This window comes from Excalfactoria chinensis, chromosome 21 (genome assembly GCF_039878825.1).
Source record: "Excalfactoria chinensis isolate bCotChi1 chromosome 21, bCotChi1.hap2, whole genome shotgun sequence".
Taxonomy (NCBI): Eukaryota; Metazoa; Chordata; class Aves; order Galliformes; family Phasianidae; genus Excalfactoria; species Excalfactoria chinensis.
In genome coordinates this window covers 2,694,462-2,715,282 of record NC_092845.1, presented here as the reverse complement: position 1 = coordinate 2,715,282, position 20,821 = coordinate 2,694,462, and the positions used below count along the sequence as shown (strand labels likewise).

Genomic DNA, 20,821 nt, shown 5'->3' with positions numbered 1-20,821 from the left:
GATTTCAGATGTTGATACGGTCAGCGACCACTTCTAATTACAAAGACATTGGGCAAGGAAGGTGCCCCAGCAAGCAACTCGCTTTCCAGGAAAGGGTAAAGCAAGGCTCTCGTGCTGCCGAGCATCACAATGCCTCCAGCTGCCAGGAGCTGACCCAGCAGAACGGAGGGGAGCGGAGTCAGCGCTCTCACACTCATTATTCTGCACTTTAGAGGCTCAGAAATCACAACGCCGGACAACGCCTCCAAACGCGCGCTTCAATCACCAGTTTCCAAAGCAAACTAACGCATTTTAACTGCGTTTTAAAATGGAAAGAGCTGAAACCGAAGCGTTTCAAATCACTTCCTCAGGTCACCGAAGCACAATTGGATCCGAGCTTTGCAGCTCATGTTGGGAGCAAACCCCACATTGCCACCATGGATGGTAGCACTACTCCAACCCACCGACCCCATGGCAGCACTCGGTCGTTTTGGGAGCCTGGTTAGCATTAACTTAACCTTAAACCAGTCCCTGGGATGGACTGGGGAATGAGATGGAGCTGATCTTTATGCATTAGACCTCGCAGATGGAAAAGGTCGTTTAAAGTTTGAAAAAGGTTGGTTTTAAAACTTCATGTCTTGGGACGCAGCACATCTAATAGCGGCATCATTAAGTATGAACGGAAATCTTTACATAAATTCCCTTTCATCTATTCCTGTCTATTAAATATGGGAAGCGGCATCGAGTACGTCTTTAATCCTGAAAACTTACAGCAAAGTCTTTGAACTTTGTTGGCCTCAAAAATCACTTCTCTGTTCCCCGTCATAACATCCCCTAATCTCAACTGCCTGCTTGATGAATGATGGGGAAAATACTGGGAGGATGAGGGGGTGATGGGGGGAGCAGAGGGGATGGCGATAGACGCCTGATGAGGGTGGTGGGATCCCACAGGGATGGGGAAGGGAGGCACTGAGACCTCCTGGGAGGAGATGGCTGGAGATGTATTATCCCATGGGATGTTCCAATCCTGATGGATCTACTTCCTTGTTACAGTAATAACTCCTATTCTAGACCACACGCCCAGGTTTTCCTTGCACCTAACCTAGAGGCTATAGACAGAAGAGTTCCGTTTTCAGCACAAGAGACTAATCAATTATAAACCCCATCAAGCACAGATTTCAAGTTAAACACTCCAAGTGAAGGACTGAAACAAGAACCAGAACAAGGAAGGTGTTACTGGGTGCAGATGCACACAGGTGGTGCCCTCTGAAAGCAGCTCCATCACCTCTCCCATGGTTCACCTGCCCTGTCCCCAGCCCTCAAGGGCACACAGACAGCAGAGCACTGCTCAGGGGATGTGAAGCAGTGATGCAATTCCTTTACCCCACAGTACGGGCATGATGAGAGGCTGATGCTTCTCATCTCAGCATAGGGATTCTGTCCAGGAGGATGAAGGACATGTGTGAGCAGCTCAGCCCCACTCCTCAGCACAGAGCTGATGGCAGCTGGGCTCTTACACAGCAGCTCACCCCATTAGATGCAGCAGCCAGCTCATAGACACCCAGATCCAATGCTTTCCCCCTCAGCTGGCTCTCAAGCAGTGTTACAGAAGCACAGAGCTTAGCAGAGCCCTCTGGCTTGGCACACACACAACACACAGCCTGTCCCTCCGAGGCAAAAAGCCACAAAGTCACCAACAGAATTTCTCAGGTCTCTCCTCTGACAGGTTAAAATCACACCCCCAGCCTCTCCCACTTGATACTGCAACCACAGACCCTCAAGCTCTCCATATTCCATTCCCATCAGCCAGACACAAACCCAGCCCAATCCCAAACCCACGAACCTCCAGACCCAAACTGACCATTGACAGCTGCAGAATGGCCACCTTTTGCTGCGCTCAGCACCAGCCCTTTGGGCTGCCACTATGGGGAGTGATAAAAAAACATGCTGATTCCCCATCATGGGGTGCAAGCTCAGCTCCAGCAGTGGAACGGGTGGGTTGTGTTTCTGTTATCAGTGCTGCTTATAAACAAAATCAAGAGCCGACAATACACTGTCCCCAAATGGAAGGGGGATCTCATTGAGGAATAAGGAAAACTCCAAACATAAACTCTCTCTTTTGCAGACAAAGGGACCTGATAACGTCTGTCTGATCGGGGGAGCAGAGGGCTACTTACTGCTCTTGGCCAACAGTGGAAATCTGCATTTAAATGGAGCTTCCCTCTCATTTCTGCTACCCAGAGAGAGTGAATTCAGGAGAGATGGGGAAGGGAGACGTGATAAAAAACAGCTCAGGGCTTTAGTTCCTCCTGCTTGAAATGCAGCCTCTATTCTCTTCTTTAATAATTGCTTTGTGTACACAATATCACAACGGCATTCTGTAGGACGGCAGCTTCCTGCAAGACAGACGCTGCTCTCTTTTCCTTCCCCAGTGTGGGGACGACCTGCTTTGCATCCCAGCAGGACCATCCCTCCCAGGTTGGGTCTCCTCTCCTTCTGCACTTTATCGAGGAGATGGGGGCAGAGGGATGAGGACAACATGGAAATGCCTTACCCAGATGAGCAGCTCTCCTCTCACACAGGAGCACAGCAGCAAACTGAGCTCCTGGCAAAGCACCCCGAGCTCCTGCTGGTTTCTGCACAGTCAGGTTGGAGGCACGTGCAGCCGTGGATAAAGTCCTGAGCTGCGGATTCCAATCATGCCTTTGTGCCCCGCTAAGTCCTATTTAATCCCTCAAAAAGCCTGTCAAGAGACTTCCCAAGAACGAGGAGAAAAAAAGCAGGGGGAAATAAAGATGACTGATTTCACCTTCCTGAGGCACAGGTGAGACTGGGGCAGGGGATGGGGAGTGGGATGCTGGAGGCTGCGGGTGGATCAGGTGGAAGAACCACCAAGACGGGCTCCAATCTCCATGGGCGCCCATTTCCCCCACATCTGTCCAACCAGACTGCAGCCTGCCACAGAATTCCAGCTCCTGGATGGACACGTCCCCATACCCACACACAATTCCTCGCCATGCCTACAGCTTGTTGCCTTAGGAAACCAGCCCAAAACCACTGACGTTTGGAACGTGGTTTTCTGCCTGTCTTCTGCTTCAGTAACGCCAAGCTGAGTTGTGCTACAAGAAGAATTTCAGCCCATTTTTGTGGTCCCCGGTGGCCAGCAGCAGCTGTGGTTTGCAGGAGGAGAGCAATGGGAAGCCCTGGTGGGGCCAGCATGCTCAGCAAGCCCAGGAAAGGAGAAAGATCTTAATTAAGTCAGTGGAGAGCATCAATACAAGAAAAACAACCAGACAACCCCCAGGTGCCACTAGCAGGCGAACAAAACGAATGACAAAGGAAGAAACAATGTGTAAAACCCTAAGCTTAAATATATAAAGAAAATAATAATAATAAATCCAGCAAACAAATGGGAAAAATCCACCCGGATTTACGGCTATCATCACAGAGAGATGGCAATGCATCATGCGGCCATGGGGCTCCATGGGACAGGGGCTGCAGACCCCCAAATGACACAGGATGCTTTCCTGGTCACACACACACCATAAAGCATGTCCTGTACCTACAGACAGATCATCACAGCGGCACAGGGCTCCGTCTCGGGGGTGGCTGTATTTCAGTAGCAGCCAAGGCTATTCCAGAGTGCACACAGCTCTGCAGCACTCTGGGATTTACTGATTGACAGTGACGGAAGGAGAGCAACATTTCCAACACTGACACTTTGCTGCTGTTGCAGATAGAGCCATTCCTCCAATCTCCAGCACGCTTTGGGACAAGAGGGATTTGAGGCCCCTCTAAAGCCAGTGGATTTCCATTCATAGCAGTGGGGTAAGGAAAAGGCCCTTTGTGAGCACTTTCCTCTTAACCCCTCCTGGGATGTTTGTAATATCAACCTGCTCCTTTTTCTGCCTCCCCCTCGTTTGGAGGATGCTGAGTTTTGGCAACGCTTTCTGATTTCTCCCCAGTTGGCAAACACGAGCGCACTGCAGAGGATGCACAGCTCAGACCCAATGCTGGAGCACAAAAGTGCCAGCCTTAACCCTGGACTCCCCCAGCCAGCTGATTAACACTGATTAACAGCCTTGGATGGAACCTCAACATCAAAGCGAGAACTGGAAAAGAACTGCACTAACTGGGAGATGTGGGGTTTTGCTTTCACCAGTTTGGAGAGCCTGTAGATATTTTGCACCAGTTCTACTCCTGTTACAAACCATTACCCACTGCTGCTGTTACAAATCTCTAAGACATGCATCCAAGGACAAGGACCCACCAGGCTGGGTGCAGATATCAGACATGACAGTGCCTTTAAAGACAGCAGACAGACAAATGATGGGTGCAATGACTTTCATTCTCTTGTGATGGATGGAGAGCAGAGGTACCAACAGATAATGCATCTCCCCAAGGTTTTGCAAGACCACAAGGCAAATAATCACAGTTAATATGCCAGAAGACTTCAGAAGCTCTTCTCTAGCACCTTTTTATTTAGTGCCACCGCAACTTGGCACTTCTGCTTCAATGCACAGGCATCCAAATGCATCACTACAGCCAAGAGAGCGCTGTGAGCGGAGCGTCTGGGAGCTCCAGGAGAAGTGGCACATTAAGAGGGATGTGTGAAGATAAGGAGCAGGGTCAGGGGCCGGCCTCAGCATGGATGGAAGACACAGACTGCCCAGATGTCAGCGTGTAGATGAGCAAGGGAAGAGTGCAGCCTACAAGCAGGAGATGATCACACAAACAACAAGCAATAGTGGGAAAAGGCAGCACTGGAGACCTCGCCCCGACTGCAGACAGCCCAGATGCATTAAGCTCCATGGAAGAGCTCAATCCAATTACAACGCGACACTGGAGCCCTTCAGGAGAGTTTTCATCTCTTTGTTTTACTGTCGAAAAAACAACTTTTCCTGCTGAGTCACAGCGAAATGAGATGCTAAAGAGCTGCCACACCAGATGTGGAAGCCCTTCAGATCCAATTTCCATCAATCTACACAGGCTCCATTTATTTATTTTTTTGCCACTCAGCCCTCACCAATTTAATAGGTTACTTTAATGTCTTCCTGCCTTTCCCCTCTGGTGTGCTCTGCTCGGTGCATTTCCCCCCCGGCTTCTGAATAAGAGAACCAGACAGGGATTCTCTTTCCCTGTACTCTGACAGCTTTCCCTCCCTTTGCATCCCTCTTAAGTGCAAACTGCTGCTTCATCTAATATTTGCTTGCTAAGAAAATGATGTATTAATGCAAAACTGTTTTTGCTCGTGCACAGCTGACCCCACATCAGCACCTGTGCCCACTGAACCACTGACTCAGGATACCCCAACGAAGCCAACAACCACAGCCATGCATGCTTTGAAGAGGCCAAGAAGCACACGAACACACGGGAGGTTCAAACAAACAGAGATCTGCAGGTAATGTGCATCAGTTACAGCGCATTTAACTCTCATGTGGATGCTCTCAGTTGGAAAAAAAAGCAGCTCCACTTTGTTGCTAGATGACTTATTGAGACCTACAGAGACCCGAGGTTTCTAAGCCTGGGGCGGTGCATGTGAATCCCTGCTGGAGACCTGACGTGGGGTGACAAGAGCTGCCTGGAGAACCACAACAGGAAATAAGCACAATATCCTTAAACACTACTCAATGTACCACAAAGAATCTCTGAGGTTTCCATACAGTGCTCTTCAGCTGTAGGAAAAGAACAACTTTTAGGCAAACATCTTCTGCTTTTGGCTTGGGAGCTCATTACAGATTCTCCTGCATCTGTGCAGCACAGAGAAGTTTTACATACGATGCACAGAAGCAGGAAAGGGTGAAGAGAAAGGAAGGAATTCAAAAGGCAAAGACAAAGCAGAGCTGCACGGGCTGGATCAAACCAGACCCAGCAATTCTTGGTGAGCAAGGTGATAGGAACCCAATGGCAAGGCTGCCCAGGTTCCCACCAGATGTGATGGAAGCAGCCCCACACTAATGAAGGAGCAGAAGGATATCACTACCCAACAGTGGGGTCATGGATGAGATGCACCAGCACCAGCCACACTCATCTTGTAAAGCAGAGTGAATTACATCCCCTGCAGTTTGTTATGATGCTTCTTAGAGAGGGTACTGAATTAGTTACATTAACGCAGCAAGGAGCTGGATCAGGTTCCCAGTGATAAGCTTAATTAAACAACAGAGTTATCCATAAGCTGTGGTCTATGTTATAAATAAGCAACATTCGTGTTGATTAATTAAATCAAGTCATGGTTCAGATCATTAAATCCTCCTACTTCTAAGAAGAGCTGAACCCTACACAACATCTCGACATCAGCAGGGCTGGGCATGGCCTGGAACAGGGGCAGAGCTGAAGGGAAAACCCCAGTCCTAATGAAACCCAGGGCAAAACTTCACCTTGTGAAACTCAACAACAGTAACCACAACTGACCTCCTCCTCCCCACTGTGAATCAATGATGCTGTGATGGGACCCACCTGACACATCCACCAACGAGCCCATCCAATGGGCCCATCCAATCCTGCAAGAATGATGATCAGCCCCTTCAGCTCTCCCAGCCTTTTCCTGTTTTTCTTAACACAATCTGACCAGATTGGGAACTGACTAATAACAATAATCATAAAACAAACCTCATTTACAACCAGCTGCAGGATTGGAGCTATTTCCTCCATCTATTCACTATCCCAGAAATTGCCTTTTAAATGGATAACGACGATTGTGAGGGTCCAGTTATTACCTTGAAACCTCACATTTTGATACATCCAATGTTGTTCTCTTCTATAAATAACAGTTATTACTGTAAAGTGATTTTTTTCCCCCTCTGTATTTCCCAAGAGTTCCTGCAGGAGATGGCAAAGAAAATGGGTTCCATTAATACTACACTTAGGCCCCGTTGCTTTTATACTTTAACTCCCATCATTAATCTTCTAATGTGTCTTTAAACAAATGTCATTTATCCCACAACTCTCTGGCAGCTCTCCCTCCCTGTTTTCTCCCATCCCTTTCCCACTATCCTGCATTGCAAAGTGGGAGCTCTTCCTCCCCTGACTCATCAGTGGGTGTTGCTTTCCTGCCAGGCAGGGAGAAGCATCTCAGCTCTTTTGCAGGCAGTTTGCTGGCAATTACAAGAGAAACAGGAGAGCCCACCATCAGGGAACTCACATCTAAAGGAGATGCGCTGGGAGGAAGGCTGGCCCTGCAGGAAGGATCACAGGATGACTTTGCCACGAGGTTATTGTGCACTAATCCTGGTTGCAGCTCACGCAGTCGGTCCTTGGGCAGGCTCTGAGCATGGGGAAACATTGCCTCTGGCTCACAGCATCCTCCTTTGTGCACACTACAAACGCAATTGCCAGACACCGCTTTTATCTGATTCGATGACGATCAACAAGGCTGCTCTTTTCATTACCCAGTCACAGGCTAACCAAGTGTGCACCTATTGCTCAGGTCCCTTTGGAACAGCCTATAGCCCTGGTGGCACGTGGGGCAGGACCCCATTCACTGAGAGGAGCTTACTTCCATTAAGCCCTGTTGCAAGAGAAGCTCATGGGCACAAATCCAGGAGATACGTTATGTCCCGCTTGCAAGATCTGCATAAAGACACAGCACCCACTGAGCCTCCCCCTCCCCATCCTTACTTGCAAGGAATAATTAGCAATGGCTCCTCATCCAAAATCAAGCCACAAAGAACATCACCTTTGTAGGCTGCCCACCTTACAGTCACCAATCTTCCCCTGCAGCTATCAGCCCCAGCACCAGAAATAGCAAAGATTAATGTCTCGAGTTACCTTGTGTAACTTCTGGACATTTGGACTTGTCTGTTTTCTCTTCCTCCTGAGAGTTATGACATTCCTCCTACCCTTTCTCAGCCACAGCCTCTTCTTCATTATCATCTGTCAAGTCCAATTAACATGTGCAGCAGCATGCAGGAGGAACATTTGTGAGGCCTCCTGACAGCAGCCCGCACCCTGGAGCAGCACAGGCAGCCCTGGCACATGGCCCCTCTCCAGGGACATCACAGCATGGAACACATATCCTGCAGCCCCTGCCTTTGGTGATGGTGGAGGACGTTTTGAATGCTGGAGAACATCCACCTGACCGCTTTTTGACCCTTCAAAGCCATGATCTCAGAGGTGTATTGTCTGGATACCAATCAGCCAATGGGCCTTGCAGGGATCTTGAGGGATACCGAGTGTGTGAGCAGCAGGGTGTCTCACGGCTCGACGTGGCTTCAAGATGGATTAACCCCTGGGTGGAGAGGTCAATGAGACATCCGTGTGCTGCTCCAGCTCTTCAAACAGGGCTTAATAGCAATAAGTTGTGCCTAGACCTGACGCTAAGCTCCTGCCAAGCACTGTGGATAACAACTACTTTCCTCCCTTCCTCCTACACACCCCGGGTTTCCCACCTCTGATATTACAAACCACCACACACCTAGGCTGCAGAGATTTGCCAATACCCATGGCTCAGCATTCAGAGCTTCAATTAAACCAATTAGCATCTCCATCCCTGGTTAATACTGCAGAGCAAAGACACGTTGTACCATCCAAGTAGCAGACCAGCCTGTGTGTCCAGATGGTCACTGGAGGCTCTTGGACCACCATCCCATCCCAACGCCGTGCACTTGGGCCTGTTTCAATGGCACCAGCCCTGTCTGCCTGCCTGGGCCAGCTGGGCTGGGGGGGCTTGTTGCCTTCTGGCACCAATGGGAGAAACACGGCTCCTTGTTTCCTAACATCAGCTCTGGAAAGAGAGGAGAGGGACTGGAAAGGGGAAAGCACGATGGGCTCATGAACACACAGCAGCTCATCGTGAACACACAGCAGCTCTTCATTTCCTCGTATGGTAACGAAGGAAGGGATGCTCAGAGCAGTGAGGGCTGTAAGTCCCTTTAAAACCCCCTATTAGCTTCCTGGTGTCATCTCCCTGTCTGAACAACAGTAGATAATGTTCTGTTCTCACCCACCCTGAGCCCAACCTGTCGGCAGCGCTCCTCTCATTCTGTACCTCCGTGTTCAACACGCTGACTGCGGCATAGCTATTAAAAACAGAAGAAGCAACAACACCAAGACACTTGCCTGTACAAGCACAGAAAGAACTCGTATAGGAGCTCATTATTAGGAAGAAGGCAAAGGAAGAATCTTGCAAGGCAAGAAACCCAGAGTGGTTCTGCACAAAGCAGCCTGGAAACGGCAGCGTCGTTCCTTCCTGACATGACATCACCTCAGTGAGCTTTTCCTATTGAGGTAACCCAGAGCCAGCACAGCACGGTGACAGATGGAAGGAGCCTGGGGGAAGGATGGGGCTTTCCTGTCTGATTTACGTGCAGCAGCAATCGATTGGGCTTCCTTTCCTCCTGCACTTAATGCTTCTGATGGGGTCAGCGCGGACGGAGAGGAGGAAGCCTGGATTCTGATTCAGATTTTGCACATCAGAGGGGAAAGAGACAAACTGAACAAGTGATGGGAGCAGGTAAGTGGGAAATTGTGCCTTTTCCCACCACCTCCAGCCCTGCTCCTTTAGTTTCTTTAAAGCTACTGCATTAATGTCATTTTTAAGGGGGAAAATATAAGGAAAAGAAAGCTATTTTTCATAAAGCCCTTCTCTGTTTTGTTTCCAGCTCTTTTCACACAAACTTTATGATCCCTTCAGCCAAACTCTGCACCAGGCTGTATTTTGCAATAACTGAGACAAATGGCATTACAACAACTCAGCCTCCAGCGTGGCTATCCTTAACGCTCCTGCATTCACTGCGTGTGACACTGACACAACAGGGTTTGAATAGCTTTACAAGGGATGAAGCCCTATCTGACCCCTGGCAGGAACGGAGGAAGAGAACAGAGGTTTCCAGCTCTGCTTTCTCCCCAGTCTTTTGCATCGGTTTATATCGATTCATCACAAAACACCCAGAGCTTCCAGCCTCTTGGCTCTACACTGTCACCAATTCATTTATCCATTTGCACTCTGGATCACTCTGTTCTTTGAGATCCCTGAGCCCCAAGCCAGAACAACAGCCCTGATCCGGGGCAATGCTGAACCCCACAGCCTCAGGTGTGCTCTGCACATGGCAGCACCCGCTGGACCCCAAAGGGAAGGTTGGGTCCACAGACAGCAAACACTGCACAGAAAGGGAAAGTAGATCCTGGAAACACCAATGACTGCTGCACTGCATTTCATTGCAATGGCTGGAATCAAAGCGAGCACACAAGCCATGATCCCCATGGGGTCGGTTCACTTTGGAGCCCACAGTTCAACACTGAGGTCTCCCACCATTCTCCCCGCTGCATCCACAGCAGGAAGCTGGCCTACCCACGTGCTGCAACAGCAGCCATAAAGAGCAGCAATTTACCAACACGTCCAAACAAGGGCGACGTGGATTGATAAAAACCAACAGTTAAACCAGCACAGCATCTGTTACCCGTTGTAGGAGCTTGGCTGAAGTGCACTTCCCAGAGATTCACTGCCTTTTCCCTCTGAGCCCGTGTGCTGATCTCCCATCACAATGCTCACAATGCTCCATCCATCTCCAGCCATGCCACCAAAACCATTCCGGGAGGAATAACGATAACACTGAAAGCGAGCATTAGCCAAACGCTTGGCTCCATATTTTTCTCACCCTTTTAAGCTGTCTCACTTGAGAAGAGACTGTGAGCTTGATCCTGCCTTTCTGCACCAGCGACCTCCAGATGCTCCTGCCAGCATTGCAGGCAGTGAGGGGGGAAACCTGTGTGTACCCTTCATCCCCCCCCCCCCAAATACCTCCAAAACATCCTTCAGGATTTCTCTAGGAAGCTGCTGCAGTCTCAATTACCCTTAAAGCACCACAGCCATAAATCACACGAAAACAAACCGCTCTCAAGTGCTCCAACCAGAAGAGCTGACGGGGGCCTTGTACAATGGCCAATTATAGCAGGAGAGTGAATTAATAACATAAATATAAGTGATGAGGGCCATTTTCTGAGTACACCATCCAATTCTCTGCAACACTCTTCTCCCCATCCATCGTGCTGTGGGGTCCACACGCCACAGCTGGGCATAGGAACATGCAGGAGCTGCTGGGACCACGACCCGGGGAAGGACTGAGGCAGGGACAGATGTCAGGGGGCCACGTTTGTTGTCACAGCAGCACCAAACCGGGAGCACTAAGAGCCAGATCCCATGGGTTTGCTTATGGTGACCAGAACAGGCAAATCTGAATGGGTCTCAGCAGGTTATGGGATCACGGAAGGGTTTGGGTTGGAAGGGACTCTCAAAGGCCATCTGGTCCAACCCCCCCACAATGAACAGGAACACCCACAGCTCCATCAGCTGCTCAGAGCCCCGTTCAGCCCGACCCACTGCACTTGCAGGGAGCCCATCGTCGAACACCCCACTGAGACCTTCCAGAAAGGAACCAAATCTCAACCTGAGAACATCAAAAGGCAACTTCTGACAACTCATTCCAATGGCCAAAGCTGTGCTCAGCAAGGACCAAGCCCAAGGACCGGCTCTATTTCGTACCAGCTCCCTCTGACAGAAGATGAAGCACTGCTTTCCTCAGCCAATTACCGATGCTTTTCTAACAAAGCTGCACACCTGGGGTGAGACTCATCAATACAGATTATTAAACACGTGCAAAAAAGGGCCAGAACGTACCCTTCACATTCCATGTAGACACCGAGCTCACCAACAGGCAGATACGGGCTTTGAAGACAGATGATCTATTACAACCAAGTTGTGCAGGTTACTTCTAAGCACAGCTTCATAGCAACGTGCTTATTGTTACTGTATAGACTACTACTACTCTGCTTCACCATCACAGAATGTTTGAAAGGAGCTGTACAAACATCAGTGCATTGTATTGAGTCCGGCCATGCAAGAATCTAAAGATTAAATGATGCGTCTGTCCCACGGGCGTTAAAAGAAAGAAAGTGAATATCATTCACTCACAGGTGGAGCAAGTTTTTAAACAAAGATTTATTTGCCTGATTATTGCTTCCTTTTTTTTTTTTAATATTAAGAACTTTGGATTTCCATTCTGATTTTCCCAGCTGCTGCATACGTTATTAAGAGGGGATTTTAAACCCCACTGGTAAGTCTGCAGAGTCCATTTCATTGTTCACTTCCCATTGAATCCTACCCCACCCCATGGGAAGAATCCATTGCAAACGACAGTATAAACACAACAAGTTCTATGTGATGGCAGCCTTAATTCAGTCAATCATACTTGGCACTACTAAGAGTCTCCAAACCCACCTTACCTGAAAACCAGTTAACCTCGTCAGCAAACACAATGCTGGTTCTTGGTTTTCGGTCTGCACTGAAAACATCCAGCATCTTCCACCCATTCCCAGCTCCCAAAGGTTGGTGATGGCTATCGCACTGCACAGCAAGCATTGGGAGCATCCACCACTGAGTGCAAAGATTTAAACCCTGCTTGATCTGTCCACAACCAGATGAGCTGAGGGGCTGAAAGTGCCTCATTTCTGCAGAGCTAACTCCTGAATGGAGCAGATGCAGTGGTACAGAAAGAGAAAGCACACTGATGGCACTGATGTTGGCAGCCAGGGGAGCTCAGCCCAGGCAGCAGCGCTGCTGTTGGGTTAAAGAGCTCATTCCTTTGCTGTCCCTCTGCACTGGGACCTGGTGTGGTAGGAAGGCTTTGCTGCACGACACAGTCGAGAGCTCCAAGGAAAGGTGGGCATCCAGGGATTGATATGTAGCACCAGCCTTTGGCCTGTGTTCCCCAGCTGCCTGTAACACAGCTCTGCCAGTGTTAACACCACTGCCCTCAAAATGAACAGTTTATAACTTGCTCTTGTTTATCTGTGTCTCTATTGATGCTATTAATATTTAATGTCCCTGGAGTAAAGGTTCCTTTCCAGCACAGCGAGCCCTGCTGTAGCATTAATCAGCATGGCAGCACCCGGGGCTCAGCATTCCTGGCTCCCAAATGTGGGTAGAGCATCCCATGGCTTCTCAGTGCTGGAGCCAACAAGGGCTCGTATAGCTGTGGGCAGCCCCACATCCTAATTAGGGACTACAACACAGCCAGCCCATCACCAAGGGACTCCCACCTCCCCTACCCCACCTGGGTGCAGGAGATGGCGTAACCCAGCTCTCAGGAAAGCACCCACAGATCAGACAGGCGAGCATTGCTGTGCATGATTAACTCCAGAAACCCTCACATTTACACTGGGGATTGCCCGAGGACTGCATTATTTAATGGCTGTAACAGCACAAAAAGGGAAACAAATCCTATTTACATGGGATCACACCCGCAGGGATGCAGAAGGTCCCTCTCAGCCCTACAGAGCTCTATAGGTTAACAACCAGGGTCAGTTGCTACAAGCAGCCTTGGTGAGGTGGGTGCTTGTTCTGCTTGTCTACAGAACACAGATTTTCGACCCAGCCCTTCACGCTGCATTCAATTAAGTGAAAGACAGCCTGAAGAATTATTTCATTTCCTTAAAACACATAAAGCAAGCGCTGCCTTTTTCCAATCTCAGCTGCCAAATCTTGGCCCTGAACTTCAGGAACAATTTCTCCTGTATTTACTGAAAGCTCACTCTAAATCTTCTCCTACTCCCAATGCCGGTCCTCCAAACAATTACCCTGCCTGCAACATTACTCATCCGCTACATTTTCCATAAGCATTAGTCATTTGATGGCATACCATCTTTGCTGTACCACAATGCGGGCCATCCCTTTGCTGTCCCACCCTCCTTGGTGCTTCCCTACCCATAGCCTCCCAGATTTCATCTCCTCCTGATGATAAGGAGATCACTGCACTACAGGAAGCCACCCGTACAGCTCAGACCCACTGGTCCAGGCTGGCCAAAGACTGGGCTTACCCACAGATGCCTTTTTATCCCAGGTTTTCTCCCCTCCCTCGGAGAATGCTTTGATAAGGAAACCTAAGGCTAAAAATGGAGCATTCCATTTTCCGCTGCACCAGAAAGAACAAACTGGTGCTCTCTTTCCTCAATACACACGTTTGATGTCAACAAGGCAGAGCGGGTCATTCTTAAAAAAGGCACTTCAAATACCAGTGCTCCCTGTCATCTAGGCTTTCCATCAGAAAATGACAGCCTCCCACTTCAAAACAAGATCTAATGAAACCCCATTTGTTCCCATCTTGCTGTAATGACATTAGACGGCTCTACCAATTCCCCTTTATTGGTTGCTTAAGTGCCTGAACAAACCACCCACAGCCCAGCCTTCCATGCGTTACTGCACTGGAACAGCCAGCCACAGCACCCTTCTGAACAGAGCACCCCATGGACAATAGAGCCCTCAGTTGGGTTGGAGGCTTCCAAACATCTCATTTTCTTTAAGGGTTGTGTGCACCTGGGGCAGAAGCTACTGCAGCAGCAGGGATTCTGTTTTGCAGTCAGTTTTCATCTCCAGATGCTCATTTCCAGTAGCACACCAGTTGAATGGGAGCTCCCTTTGTAACAACCTTACAACCAAGCCAGCCTTCAGGTCCCTAGAAAAGCAATGAGCGTCTCCCAGAGAAAGAACTGGATACTGACTCACAGTGGGGCTGTGAAGGCTCCTTCCTGCCTGTGGGCAGGGAACCAACCAGGTAAGTGTTCCCTTTACAGCTGGAGATGCCACGTCCTACTCTCAGCTGGGTTGGCTATCAGTAACGTCAGCTCCCACCTCCATGAGCATATTTAGCCAAAACACACACACACAGACACCTCCTGCTCACCACAGGGTGTCTGAGCAGATGCAACGCTGCACAGTGGGCAAAAGCCAGCAGGGAAAGTGCTCCTAATCAGCCAGAACACAGAACAGAAAGCTCGACGAGCCTGTGTTTTCATACCACCAAATTAGGTTCATCAGGTTACCCGCTACGGGCACGATAATTTTTTAAGTGCTCCTTTGAGGCAGATAAAAGATAACAGAAACATTTTCAGCAGAGCACTTGGGGCTATTTGGCTAAAAGCAGCTTTGGTCTCTTTCATACCTGAGTGCAGATGGAAAGCAGGCAGCCCCCGCATCCCAAAACCCAAAGGTGATGGAGGCCTGGCCAGACCCCAGGGGCCAAGGTGGGCTTGGAGCACAGCATCCTACACACTGAGCTGCCCCTGTAGGTCCAAAGTCCAGCACAGAACCCAAACACAGCTCCCAGCAGGTGCACACATCAATGCAAGAGCACTTATAATGGAGCTGCGGTGCTCAGGGTGTTGTAGATGCTAACGAGGCTGAACCTTGCAGTATTTGGAGGGGGGGAGAGGTGGTAGGCGGTGAGCGAAGATTTCGGGATGTGACGCGACAGGGCCCCCCCCTTTTCCGTCCCTCACCTTGTGATGTACCTTGGCGCGCATTTCAAACGTGCACCCTAGGGGACGTAGACGAAGTAGTAAGGTATATAAGGTGCTGATTACTCCTAATAAACGCCATTTTGCCACCTTTCTTGATGAGTCACGGTGGTCTTTTTGGCCCTAGCGAGGGTTTCGCTAGTACCTGGGCAAGGGGGGGTTTAAACTATAATTGAACGCGGCAACATATGGTGCCCCGTGTGAGGCCATAAACTCCGGTGTGCCTTTTTGTTTTCTTTTGGGGGATTTTTTCTTATTAGGGGTGTTTTCGTTTTTTTTTCTTTTCTTTTTACCCGTGGGTTGCGATCGGGGGCGCTATATTTGCAGCAGGAGTTCCAGGGGGACGACGGGACGCCGACTATGGAACTTATCAGTGAGGTATTGTTTTCTTTTTGTAAAGAATACTGTGGCGAGACTGCTCCTTCTGTGAAGGAGATTGCTGCAGTACTTACTTATCTTGAACGGGACGGGGAACTTTCATCCCCCCACGAGATCCTTGACTGTCGTAAATGGGATCCGCTCACTGTTCTGCTTGCAGAGCATGCAGCGACTACCCAAACGGCTGCCGAGCTTGCGACCTGGGGAGTAATCCTGGGTGCTCTTAAAGCAGCACTATAAACGTGGGTCAAGTTACGGATTGGGCAAAGATGCAAGTCTGCGCCCTCAGCTCAAGCTGCTTCTCTTCCAAACCACTGCACACCCCATCAGCAGAAGTCTCCTGACCCGCACAGAATTTAAGATAGAGAGAGAGAGGTTCGAAGCAGCAAATCAGTTTTGTCTATTCTGCTTAGGTCAGCACTGGATCTTCGCTCCATCTGCTCCCTGAACATGACATGACAAGAGAAACGTCCTCAGAGGCCATCAGGAAATGGGGACAACTCTTTCTTTCTGCTCAGCAGTGCTTTTTGTGGAGGTCTACAGTGAGAAGCTATTAGTGGTACACCAGCGTTATTTCTTCCACTGGAATGGGCCACACCATGGGTGTGTTATGAGGCCAACCCTACAGGAATGGTTGTCTTCTTTCTGCAGTGTGATAGGCCAAGCAAGAAACAAAGAACATTATCTTGCTACTCCCCCAGGCCAGCAAGCTGAGCCCTGCTATCCAACCCATCTTTGGCTGGGATAGGATTCACAGCTATACATAACGATCGAAGTTCAGAGCAGCATAAACACAGGAATTGGAAATCATAAAATCAACAGAGGGGAGAGAAAGAAGACCAGCACAGCAGCAGCACACACTGCCAGCCCAAGGCAACAAAGGTTTGGAAGGCAACGGGCTTCAATACGTGCCCATGTCAGTTCCCAGTTCCCCGTGCACCCAACCCTTTGACTGCACTCTCCTCACAGAAAAACAGATAATGAAAAAAGGGAGCTTCCTTTGCAATGCTAAGTACCTCTGTTTGCCTTTAATAAGACAGACTGGTATCAATTAGAGGACAAAACCATTAGAGGCAATTTGTTTAGTCAAATCATTGACAAGCCTGTGTCAAAACAGCGGTCCCAGTGGCCCTGATCTCAGAAAGGGTTTGGAGGCACAACTGATGGAGCTCCCTGGCCCCCATTGCCTCTAGCAGCCTAAGGCTGGTGTGCTCCCAAAGCCATCTCAGCCCTCCCAGGGCTGTCTGACTCCCAGCACCCACACACAGGAACAAGGCTCCCCATCCCGGTGGGTCCATCCCACTTGGTGCAGCTCTCAGCTCCTCGAAGCTGGGCAGACCCCAATTAAAGGCCCCCTCGAGATGCTTCACTTCTGTAGGATGCTCAGCACTCACCCAGCCACAAAAGCAGCACTTCCCCTGCTGTGTGCCTGAAACATTCCGAGCTGCTTCAAAAGGATTTGGGTAAGGACCTCTGCTGCTCCTTTTCTGTACCCACTTCTCAGAGCTCCTGCACACACCGCTGCACAGCGATAGTGCCATGCTCCCAGCTCCCAGGGTTAATTGGCCCTTTGCATCTCTGGGGCTGCTTCCTCCTTTAATAGCCAATTAGGCCTTATTAGCGAGGTTGCCATTTCCATCCGAGGCTCCCAGCAGCAGTCTGGAAGCTACAAATTCCTCTCAGTAACCCTTCTTACAAGGCTGCGCGGCCTTTTGCATTGCAAACTGACCACCGTGCTCAGCACAAGGCTCTATTGCTGCTCAGGGTGAGCTGCCATGGGAAATACATGCAGGCAGCTCTGCGGATGGCCCAGGGATGGTCCGACCCATTAGAAGAGACCAACACACCCCATGCATCTTCCAATGGGCCTCAGCCCAACCACGCATGGATACACGAGGCAGAGCACGGTCTGCTCCCAGCACATGTTGACACACTGCAGCACGGATCAATAGAAAGGGAGCTAGATAATGGCAATTGATTTTACACGTGTAATAAAGTTGTGAAGTCCCTGATTCATGCATTAGTAAGTGCTCATTTTATTGACCCGGAGGGCAAGGGGACCAACATGTTGCATTGTTTCCTTCTGAAAAGCAAACAGCATTTGCTAATGAGAGACAGGCCGGGTCCCTCCTCATCGCTCTGCTTCATCATTCCCATTCCTGCTTTCTCCAGCCCCACAGCTCAGCATGAGCAGCTCCCATCATTCCTATGGGAGATGGACCTACCCAGAGCTGGCTGCCTCCTCTCTACCACTTTATTCCCCCTTTGAACACACACAGCACTTGTTCCGATCCACCCCATTTCAGTGAGGCTCTTCTGCTCTGAATTCATCCTGCCATTCTTCTGCAAAGCACAAAACCCTCCAGAGCTCACACTGTGCCACAAAAGCTGACCCTTGCCACTGCACAGCCCTGAGTTACAACGATGGACTCTTCTCCCTTATGAAAAGCATAGTGGCAGCAAAGGGATGACGAATCTGTACTGAGAAAGACAAGCATCAGCCAGCAGGCAGGCCATAGGATGCTCCTGAGCTCAATATACACAAAGAGGATGACTCCATCCATTGCACAAGCCAGCTGCAAACACATGGCAGAGCTGCATCGTACTCAGGGCAAGAGCTGATGAAGCCCTTGTGCCCTTGGCATCCCAGCCAACATTCCAAGGCAGCACCACCAGAAAGCTCCTGGTTTGAAAAACAAGGCTGAAGAGAGACTGAATTGCAAAAGGACATGCAATAAGGAATGATTCAAAGGCTTATCACGGGAAAGATTGGGCCAGGACATAACTCCTCCTAATGGAGTCTCGCTCAGGTTGTGCTCACAGCTCTCCGTGTATACACAGGAAGATAAAGCCAGGCACCCACAGCTATAAACCAGGTGTTTAAATTAGTACAGATCCAAGGGAGGCGAATAAAATGCTGGAAAGAATGATGTATCAACATCTACATAGAAGCTGAAGGAGCATAGCAGCATTCCTAGAAAAGCAGCAACTAAATGCGACGCAGGGGGAGATGGGGAGAGCAAGATAGCTCCGCTGTAAAGTGCAAAGGAAAATCACTTAGAGATGAAGGAGATATTTAAGGATGGCATTAAAAGCAAGAAACGAACGTGGAACTGCAGAGACAGGAGAAGGATGGTTTTTCACATATACAAACACACACACACAAAATACCAACCCAAAAAACCCACTTGAACTTCAGTTTAAAGCAATTCTGCTTCCACAACACCTGGGAATGATTTCCTGGGAGTGCAGCCATGCATTCATTGCATCCAATGACTCCTGCCCATCCCTCTCCTCCAGCACAGCCCTTCCCAGCACACCAGACTTGGGAGATGCAGGTGTTAATTTGAGAGCTTGCCACAGGCAACTCCTTTCATTTTCTCTGCGCCTCTGCATCACATCCAGACCGTGAGAACAAATGTTACCGTCAAACCCAAAGTCCATCCAATAACTCCTGCTAATAGCTTCCCAGCCTTCAGAAACTCTCAGGTTAGGGAACTTCAGAAACTGGTGTTGGTTAGATACTTAATAACTCCTTAAGTGCTTTTCTCTTCTCTGTGCTTGACCAAAGCCTTAAAACACGAAAACTTTTTGCACACAGAACATCCCTTGAGCTCAACATGTCAACCCCCTGGTGAATGAAACCATCATAGAATCACATACTCTGGAAGAGACTCTTAGGATCATCAAGTCCAAACCATGATGCAACATTCCACATCCAACCATTACATGATACTCCAAGTCCACCACTGAACCACATCCCTCAGCATCCCATCCACATGGCTTATAAATGCCTGCAGGGATGGGGAATCCACCATCCTACAAGGACATGCTCACCATGACCTGGGGTTGGCTCTGGGCTGGTTTAGGACACATTGCTTTCACCCCACTGCTGAGCCCAGCCCTGCCTGAAAGCTGCAACCCCATCCCGAGCAGACAGATTGCTTTATGCTCTCATGTTCAACTCTCTGTTGGGTTATCTGTGTGGAAACATCGTTTGTTTGCCGCTATCGAAATGCTGCCACTCACCTGGTGGATTAACATCGTGACAACATCATTAGAAACCTGATGGAGTTTGGAAACCTTCAGAGTTCGCAGCAAATTCATTTCTCAGCCCAACAAACATGGCCTTCCTCCAAGCATAACAGCATTGACCCCAGCAGAGCAGCCAGGAATGGCAATTGTCCCTCTGGGACCAACCAAAGGGCACCCGATGCCCAAAGCCCATCAGCCACATGGCTCCTATCAACCACCAGCACAGTACACGGAGCAAACCCACAGACCAGCAGCTCAGACTGCTGCTCCACTCCCACCTCTTCCCTTAATAACAGGGGATTATTCCACACCCCGTTCCCCCCAGGCACACTTCAACTCTCATCCCTTCCTGCATCCACATGATGCTGGCACCGAGTCACTGCACTGCTGGGGAGTGGGGACAGGAGTGACCTCACTTGCACCAACACAGCACCAAGCACAGCACTGCCCTGCACCAAGCTGACACAACCAAGCAGCCCTTCCCAACAGCGCACGTGTTTGCATTCCCATTTCAATCCACTCTTATGGTTGAAATGAACTCAGATAACACCTTGGTGTGCGCCGCCTCGCTCCCCGTGTATGCACGTATTTCTTTCTAGCCCTGATCCCCACATTAAAGAAAAGGCGCCCTTTTAGAAGAGCCGTTTTATTGCCAAGCGATATTAGCGCAATGAAGAAAATCGTTCCTAATTTTTATAAATTATCTCATCATCTGCAACTAATTAGCAGCTGCTGAAAGCTGGGAAATCGCTTTTCGCTCTGCAGAGACCCGCTTGGAGCGATGCAGAAACCATCCATCCCTGATGGTCAGGGCTTTGTGGGCTGAATGCAACCAAGTCCTGCTGCCATCCCACCAGGTCGGAGCATCATCGCCTCAAGACATGGCTGTGATGCAGCTCAGCTGCAAACTTTATTAGAATCCAATCTAATCAAGGCACTGCAGCTCTCCGTTCTCCTTACCCTTGCTCCTAGCGCTGGTGCCTCTGTCTGTGCCGCTGTAAATGTGTCTATAAAAGCAAAATGAGCAAGCAGCCAGTGGCTAAATGGCACTTAATCAGAAGAAAATGTATACCCTGGTGGGTAGTAAACTGCTATTAAGTTTGGGGGGGGGGGGGGGGGGGGAAGAAAGAAGAAAATAATA

The 20,821-nt window shown here is 49.4% G+C and overlaps 1 protein-coding gene across 1 annotated transcript in view; it reads right to left on the bottom strand.

The window, feature by feature from the left end:
* Positions 1-20,821, bottom strand: part of GRIK4 (glutamate ionotropic receptor kainate type subunit 4) — a 106,592-nt gene that overhangs the window by 52,491 nt on the left and 33,280 nt on the right. The gene's annotated exons all lie outside the window — the stretch shown is intronic.